This window comes from Hemiscyllium ocellatum, chromosome 4 (assembly GCF_020745735.1).
Source record: "Hemiscyllium ocellatum isolate sHemOce1 chromosome 4, sHemOce1.pat.X.cur, whole genome shotgun sequence".
Classification (NCBI taxonomy): domain Eukaryota; kingdom Metazoa; phylum Chordata; class Chondrichthyes; order Orectolobiformes; family Hemiscylliidae; genus Hemiscyllium; species Hemiscyllium ocellatum.
This window is the reverse complement of record NC_083404.1, coordinates 31,545,661-31,554,611: the sequence shown is the minus strand read 5'-3', so window position 1 is coordinate 31,554,611 and position 8,951 is coordinate 31,545,661. Positions and strand designations below refer to the sequence as shown.

Genomic DNA, 8,951 nt, shown 5'->3' with positions numbered 1-8,951 from the left:
TTATTTCCTCAAATTCTGCTTGCTAACTTAAACCTTTTTGTCTGCACTCATCAATTCTCACTTTCTTCCGGTCCTAAGTCCTGGTTCTCGGGTTGTACAATCTCTGAATTCTCCCCGGTCCCTCTGGCCCCGTCATTGTTTCTCATTCAGACTGAACTCACAACAACTTCCTCGCCGGCCGAATGGCCACGGCTCAATCGGGTGAGGAGGAAATGGGCCAGGGTTGCGGGTGGCAACAGGAGAGAGGTGGAAAGGAATTAGGAGGGTGTGTGTGTGTGTGTGAGGGATAGGGAGTGAAAGGGGGAATTGGAAAGAGTTGGAGTGGGGATTCTGAGGGGATTTAGAATGTGAGGGGTGTGTGTGGTGTTAGGAGGACTAGGAATGTGGAGGGGATGAGGGGGGGTGGGAGGCAGAGAGGAAGTTGAGGGAGGGGCTGGGTGCAGTAGGATGAGGATTGGGATCTTGTCTCGGTGGTGGGTGGGGGAGATGAAGGAGGGGTTATTTGCAGTGGGTTTGGGATGGTGATGGGACGCCTGGGAAGGGGAGGAGCGCGGGTTTTTTGCTCCGAGCCGGGATGATGGGGAGGCGGGCACTGTGGACTGACAGCTCGGCTGCTGGCCCCTCATTGGGCCGCGAGCAGGCAGAGAGGAGCCGCTGCACTCCCGTCCGCCGCTCTGCACTGCCAGCAGCAGCTCCCGGCAAACTCTCACTTTGTTACAGTTCTTTTTTTATCTCCCTCCTATTAAAAAAATAACAATAACACATTGTTTTATTTTGCAAGTGCGGGGTTGTGTGGAGTGGAGGAGGGGAGAGGGGTGGGGTGGGGGTGTGTGTGTGTGCGCCCTCGTACTCTCTGCAAGTTGTTGAACCCCGGAGTTGCAGGCGGGCAGCAGCACTGAAGGAGCGGGAGGAATTCAGCTTTCCCTCCAACTCAACTCGCAGCAGGTAAGAGCTGGTGGCGGGGAATCAGACCCTGTGCCCATCGTCATTCCCCCCCCTCCCCCTCTTAACCCTCACTCCTCCCTCCAGAAAAATTCCTCCCAAGTTGTTCCGAAAAGTGGAGAGAGATCAATGCATGTCTCGGACTGATCCTTCTCCTCCTCCTCCTCCTCTGTCTCTAACTCGCTGCCAACGCTCCGAAAGTTTTTGTTGCACTCGTGGGTTTTCGGCGAGACTTCGTCAAACTTTTTTCTCTCTCTCTGATTCTCAACACCACCCCCCCCCCCTCCCTCCCCGGAGTTTGTGTTTTCTTTGAAGAGGCCGGCAAATGCTGCTTCAGCATCACCCCCGGGGACAGGGTGCAAACAGTTGTGTAACTTTACCGGACTGGGTTGGGGGCTGGGGGGAGGAAACGATAACTAAATAAAACCCTTTACCTCGCTGTGCGCGTGTTTCTCACAGATTTCGATCGTACCGTCAGGCTGAAGGGGAGGGTGTGTGTGTGTGTGTGATTGCTGAATGGGTTTCGAGTGTTTTCGCTTGCAGACATTTTTTTTAAAAAAAGTAATGGCTCCGTTTGCTTAAATGAAGAGGAATTAGAGAGAAAGAGAGAGAGTGAGTGAGACGTCCCTCACAGTCTCTCTGGGAGCACCATGTAACTCCTTAGCGCTAAAGTACATTCCACGCCGAATAGAAAAGCCTGAAAAGAGTAATGAGAAGCGGAGTTTTGCTTAATTCCCCGAGCTGTGTGTTTGTGGACGTGTGCCAGCCTGTGTGTGTATGTGTAAAACATTTTAGAACAAGTTGCTTCCAGCTGTTCTACATATCCCGTCTGCCAGCAAAAAAAAATCTGTGATGGGACCATTGGTTAAGTTGCTCGGTTGTAAACGGCCTTTTATTTCAATACCACATCCATTCGGGAGACACCGCGTGTATTTTCCATTGAATTATACAAAGCAGAAACTGATTGAAGCAATGTAAATAATTTGAATGAATCTGCGTAGAGCTATACTTTATAATATGTATATATTTTGAAAGTTTAATACTCAGTAAATAAACTGTGACTGGTAGTTAAAATCCAATAAAAGTCCTCAATATTTGCAGCATGTTTTAAAATACGCTATTGGGAAGAACATTTCATTAAGATAAAGAGGGGGAGGGTGATGGGCGAAGAGTATAATTTGGGGTCGCTACTGACATGTATTCGGATGATGGACTTTTATGGTTGAAATTTGACTAATTTAAGCTCAATTCGTGAAACGGATTGCGACTGAATTGTCTGTATTTAAAGAAAGTTAGTTGATTGTTAAATTTTGAATACACAACGCGTGATTAATGAAATCCGCCAAACCGTTATGTAAATTAAAGTTGAAGTTTTAATAATTCAAGAGAGTTAGTTATTTCCCCCTATGAAATGAAGCATATGCAGTTGCATTAATATCCCTTGGATGAGTTGCAATCGTTTTCAAAGGAGAAGAATATTCTTAAAAAATCTATTAATTTCGGAATTGTCAGTTCAACATTGTTCCAGCAGTTTTAATATGAAGTTCTCAATTAAATTTCCCAAGGAGGGAAAATAATCAGTGGCAGTTACAATATTCCAGCTGTTTCTTGATTTTATTTTAAAGATAGTGAGATTTCTACATTCAGTTACAACAGTGATTTTATTTATTAAGTCTTTAGTCAATTTTGTCTGGGAAATGAAACTTCATAATTGGAATGTTAATACTATTAAAGTACTGATTATCTCAAAGTCATCTTTCTTGTTTTATTTGACTGTGCTAATTCTTTCCCTGAAGGATGTTGTTTGCATAGTTGGAGTTTTTTTTTGTGGTGAAGTCACTTTTTTGAAATAACTTGGCTTTTAAAACTGAACATTTTACTTTTCCTACATTTGTTACAGCTGCTGATTGATTGAACTCATGTATTTAAACTTTGTTCATTTAATACACTCAGATCCAATGAAAAATTCCAAACACCATTAGAGTGTTTACTCACTTGTTTTCAGACACACAGTTTAAAAAGCACAATTTGTCTCTTGTTATCGGCTTTTAGAAAATATTACTATAGTCAGGATTTCTGATGTGGTTGTGATCTAATTATAAAATATTCAGTTTGGTCAGGAATGAATGAAAATCTTTAAGTTGTTCTCCCAATTTCTCTGCTTTTTTCATTCTTCTTTGAAATATTGTAGTCGACCAGGGAAGGAGCAAACCAGAATTTTACACTTTGATGACTTTGTCTTTGATATCTTGACAGCAAAAGGCTCACCATCGCTTTAATATACCACAAGCATAACATTGAGCAGCAGGCTAGTGCCTCAGTGCATTTGTGTTTAACTGCAGAAGAAAAAAACGGTGATGGGCAGTATGGGTGCTTATCAATTTTCTAATCCCAGACCCCAGAATATCTTGAGGGCACACCTCAGATCAAGGTAAATTCATTGCCGACTCTCCCAGTTTGCAGATGTGTTATGTATCCTAACTCCACTGATGATTTTGTGAGTTCTCAGTGCTTCCTGTTTCAAATTTCCCTTCTGAAGTTTCAGCACTTGCTGAAGGAAACCTGTTCATCTTAAAATCAGCAGCAAAACTTACACCAGATCTGGAAGTTAATAGATGGTAGAGTAACTCTTTAAAAAGTTAAGATAAATAGTAAGCATTTCAGTTTTCTGTAGAAATGTAACCCCAGTGGAAGTTGTCATATGGCTTTCATACACTAAATGTCACAATACTATCTCCTAATATTCTTAATGTTAAACTTGAATACTTTGTATAATAGCCAAAAATAGGATTGTTTTTTGTATATGTGCATTTGTCAAATTTGAGCAATTTCTGCATTAGTCAGTTTGGAAGTCGAAGCATTGATGGTTCACAAACACATCCATACATCAAGTCAGCGTGTATTACTTCTTATTTGTAGAGTTAACTAGTTTTGTATTAAAAGTGACTGTGTCCAATGGTAAAGTAGAGGTACAGTTCAATTCACAAGTAATAACTTAACCAGTGACTTCCAAATTAGCTATCTACTTACATCTATCAATTCTGCAATACTCTGATTTAGAAATTGTGGCATGTTCAACTATTTTTATAATGCAAATTATGCAGAGAGTCATGCTGAGTATCATTGCTGTTCAGCAGTCAGTAAAAATTAATAAGAATGTCAGTTTCCTTGCTATAGTAGGCAGTTATGAAGTATAATACACACATTAATAAGGTTTTACACAGAGTTAATGTTTCAGCCATGCTATAATGTGATCTATTAAATGTATATTCCTAATGCCACAAAAAGACAGACTATCACTTATCCCAGAGAAGACCAATTAGTTTGCAATTGTGAGCATGCTGCTAAATTTTCTAGAAAACCATTATTAATCTGCAGGGCATTAGTGTAAATTATTCTGTGAAATTCTCTTTTTTTCCTGTGAACTGCTTCCTTGGAGTGTGTAAGAAGTAAAATTGCATTTCACACTCTGAGACTTGTTTCTTTGTATTTGATTGCTTTTTTTTCAAACTTAAAAGCTGTTAAAATTCAAGAGCTATTTAAAAAAAAACACGAGGTCTGATTTTAACTCACTCAAAACCTATTCACGTACAGAGTTAAAATTGGGTCCACATTATTCTGAATATGACTTTGTAAATTTCTGTACCCAATGACTAAGCATTTGTTCGTTATACAAGATCTTGTTAAAAAGATGTAGAGGAAAAATTACGTTTGTCACTTTAGGAACTAAATGTTTCTCCCTCAACATGTATCACTCCTCAGTTATGATTGGTTTGTGATTTTTAAATGCTAACAATAAGCCTTTCCAAATGCCCCTCAAACGTATTGGACTCTATCAGATTTTAAAAATTAATTATATTTAGGCGACGCAACTTGAGCCTTAATTTTGCTGACTTTACTGACTAACATGCAACTCTATCATTGGGTGGATATGCACTGATTAGAATAATGTACTGAAACTGCATCAGTCATAATTTGCATGTCTTTTAAAAAGGTTATGAAGTGTTTCATTGTAACATTGTATTTCAGTTTTGAAAAGTCCTCAGGAATGTAAATGTGATAAAGTATTCTGTTCAGCCTTACATATACCATGACTCACTGACTGCTGAAAGAGGACGCAGTAAAAATAAATAATTGCTATCTTGTTTAAGCATTATTGTAAGGGCATTGCAATATAGACAGCTAATCAGAAACCCAAATATTTAAAACTTTGTTCCTTTAACAATTTAGATGTTAAGTTGTAATTAATGTGACTTATTGCGTCTTTTTCGTATTGTGATACAATGAGCAATGTAGGTACTCAATCAGTAAAAATGTGAGATGTATGGAATATGCTTCTGTGATCTGAAGTGCTGTTTCCTGGTAAAAGTCCAATTTTATTTTCAATGTTTGTGTGTAATTAGAGGTAGCTACAAGAGGTGAGAAAGATCCCTAGATACTCTGTTGTGTTTATTAAATTGTTTGGCCATTTCTTTTCAGCAGAGGTTATTTTATGAATGGGATTACGAAAGCTTGTTTGTCGGGACGGTTTCAGTTAGCTTTCAAACTCTGAACTTGTCTACAATGCTGTCAGTATGGTTAGGTCATTAGTCATCCATGTGTTAGTGATGCCTTGAGGCTGTATGCCCCATCCTTCTTAACACCATCACAGATACAAAAATATTTGTACTCTGCCGACTTGTAGAATTACTGATCATAGTTCTGCCTGACTGATTCTGAGGTAAGCTTCTCCTTGTCTCCAAGCTGAACGTAATTGTCTGTCTTGCAGGGCTAAATTTGGCTGTGATTTATGATAAAGAAAAAACTCTATTAGCTTGTATGTTTACAGGTATTGTGTTTTGAGTCACTCATCGATATAGGATTTTGTTGGTGAGGTGTGTGAAATCCAGCTGGAATTCGTTAAAAACTCATGGAGTGAACTATTTGGTAACTGGTTAAGTGAAAACAGACAAATGTCAAATTGGCCTTGGCATTGCAATATTGTTCATATTTATAGAGACTTAATTTTTTATTGTAAACTAGATTTGCAATTTGGTTTTGCAGTTGGTGATTATGGTCTTCTGAATAATTTCAAATGCTTTCAGGAAATGTAATGGTGACATGCTCTAACAGTGAGTTCATCTGTTTTTGTTTACAGAATGGTAGAGTTAATAAATATGTAGCATGTCAGCAGATAGTTCACTAAAATATTGAGTGACTTATAAAATACAGCAAAATTGTGCATCCATTGTGTGCAGTGATGTAAGTCTTATTTTTAGTGGCCCAAAATAGCAGTTTATTTTTCATCAGCAAAAACTTTGATGTTCTTCAGTGATAATGCAGGTGTTAACAGGTTCAAACACATCAATAAACCTCAACATGATTTCTTAAGTGCTGAAAATATCTTTTCTCTTTGGGATTTGTTGCATTGCTTTTGATGTGAAGGAGTTCCATACAAAAGTTATGATTTCGAGTGTTTTAAACCTTTTTTGTTATTGCATGTTTTGTAGAATATTTCAGATTTTGGTTGGCTGTTAAATGTTCAATTGATCGAAGTATTATGTGAAGACAATGGTTTGAATGAATTGAGGCAATAAACATTACTGTACACATTGAAAATAAAAATTGTGTTAAAGGAAAATAATGATTGCCTCAGTGTGCAGTTCTGGGTATGTTAAATGTTCCAGGCAGTGATCTCTTATCCTTATAGCTTGGATAGCTTGGTAATTACTTGTCGGTAATACTTGAGTAATGACTGCAGTATGGTGGAGCACTGAATGAAACAAGGAGGGTGAGTAATTAAAAGTGTTTTGATTTTCAGCCAACCTTTAATATTTTATAGGAATGTTGAAATACTTCCTGCAGTGTTTCCTGCCATTGTAGTGTTTGTTAAAGGATGCTGGTTATTGTTGCTTGGAAAGCTGAATGGTGTGCACGGGGGTAATCTTAATAGAGGGAGTAAAGCTGTTAAACAGAGCCAGACTTAAGAATCAGACTGATTTTTGTCTAGCTTCTGGCAAACGGAAAGATTTGCTTGGGTTCAAATTTTTTGTTGTCCCTAGTATTGTTAAGGTGATGCTAATTTTAAAACTCTCGACTTTCCTTTAGCTTTTTCTTATTATTTCAAACATAACTTGGTTTCACTGTTTTTTAAAATCTTAAATTTTATTAGAAAGATTCATAAATAAAAGTAACCATTTACTGCATCTGCATCCTGAACTCGGTTTTGGCTGTAACTTACCTTTTGGAATAATTGAAACACTTTTTTCTATATTTTGTACTTTCGAGTAATAATTATTTATTGTATTGTAATAATTTCAAAATAAACTGATTTTTAATTTACAATTGGACATACGATACAATGGACTTGAATCAAATAAGCATTTACAGTGATGTAAGTCATGGATGTGTGATCTGAGTTGTAAAATTTCCCATTCAAAACAAATTTATGTGATGTCCTTATCAGAACTGTGTGTTTTCTCTGTAAAATTAACATTTTATTAATTAACAGGAGGTTATATCTCCGAATAGAGTAGCTGTATTTGTATATGTGTACCTTTCAGATTCTCAAAGTGGCTTTGTGTAATTTTCATCTTCACCATCAATAATGATCTTATTCATCTCAGATTACTTGAATGAAAGGTTTGTGTCCTCTATTTCTGTCTGTATAGAAGTCATAAAGTTTATTCTGGTAATTTAATAGAACTGTTGGTCAAATGTCTTGCAAAAGTGCTCCTTCTCTATTGTAGCTGTTAAGATGTATTTTGTGGTGCATTTAATACTGTAGCAATGTTTACAGGTTATTCAGAAGTCTAAATTACAGTGAAAATGTGCATTTGCATGCATATTGTAATCTGAAACAACAGATATCAATAGTAGGGTCTTCAACTATCTGTCATCACATGGCTAACCAGAAATCTCTCTTGTTCTTGCCACCTATCATTAGCAGGTACTGGAAGCATTTCCAGGTAATCAACCTTTTTTTTGTGTTATGATCCCGACTTTCAAGTTGTAGGGTGGTATTGAAACCAAGTACTTCTGACTGAAAGGTAGGGATGCTCTTTGCACCACAAGATCTCTTGTTTATTATGGTGCTAACTTTGCACACTTTTAATATTTCATTTTCTGAACTGGAAGATCGACATCTCCTTAAGACACATACAATTATTTGTTATGAGTGGGAGCATTATCTGTGAAATAACTCCTTTGTTGAAACTTTACAAACATATAAATTTGGAGCACAAGTGGACCATTTGGCCCATCAAGTCTCTGCTATTATCTTATCAAGACAATACAAGATTTTAAAAGCTTCAATTAAATCACTTAATTCCTTCTAAATTCTAGTGAAGACAAGTCCAGTGTGTCTCGTTTTTCTTCATAAGACAACTCACACATTCCAAGAATAAAATCTCCTCTGAACCACCTGTAATTCATTTATATAGTTCTTTAAATAAGGAAAATAAAACTATTCAAAATGTGGTGTAACTAATATTCTGTATAACTGAATTGTAAAAACCTTACTCTCATAATAAAAAATAGAATTCCATTAGCTGCCTTAATCATTTGCTATAGCTTCTAACCTTTTGTAACACTTGCACAAGAATACCTGGATCCCTCTGTACATCAGAATTCTGCAGTGCTTCTCCACTTAAATAATTTTCTGCTTTTTTATTCTTCCCACGAAAATGAACAATTTCACGTTTTCCCACATCTGGAGATCTTTGCCCATCCAGCTATCTTAATCAGTCTCTATCCTTGTTGTGTCATTTTCACAATCTGCATTCCTAAGTATTTTGCATCATCTGCAATTTTACCCATTATGCCTTCAATCCCCTCATCCCAGTCATTAGTATAAATTGATAATATTTCATCTTGTCACTTCTTCCAGCACTGTGGTGATTGTTCAGATCATGCCCATGAGTATCTTTGTAATTGAAATCAAAGATCTGTGAAAGGAAGGGTTGCTGAATTTGTATTTATTGGGTGGAACTTTGAAAGTGTCATAGAATCCCCACAGTGTGGAAACAGGC

The 8,951-nt window shown here is 37.3% G+C and overlaps 1 protein-coding gene across 1 annotated transcript in view; it reads left to right on the top strand.

The window, feature by feature from the left end:
• The first annotated feature begins 857 nt into the window (after window positions 1–857).
• LOC132811908 (transcriptional activator GLI3-like) overlaps window positions 858–8,951 on the top strand; it is a 381,995-nt gene continuing 373,901 nt past the window's right edge. The window contains exon 1 of the mRNA XM_060822859.1: window positions 858–945. The gene's annotated coding sequence lies outside the window, so the exon portion shown is untranslated. The remainder of the gene's footprint in view (window positions 946–8,951) is intronic.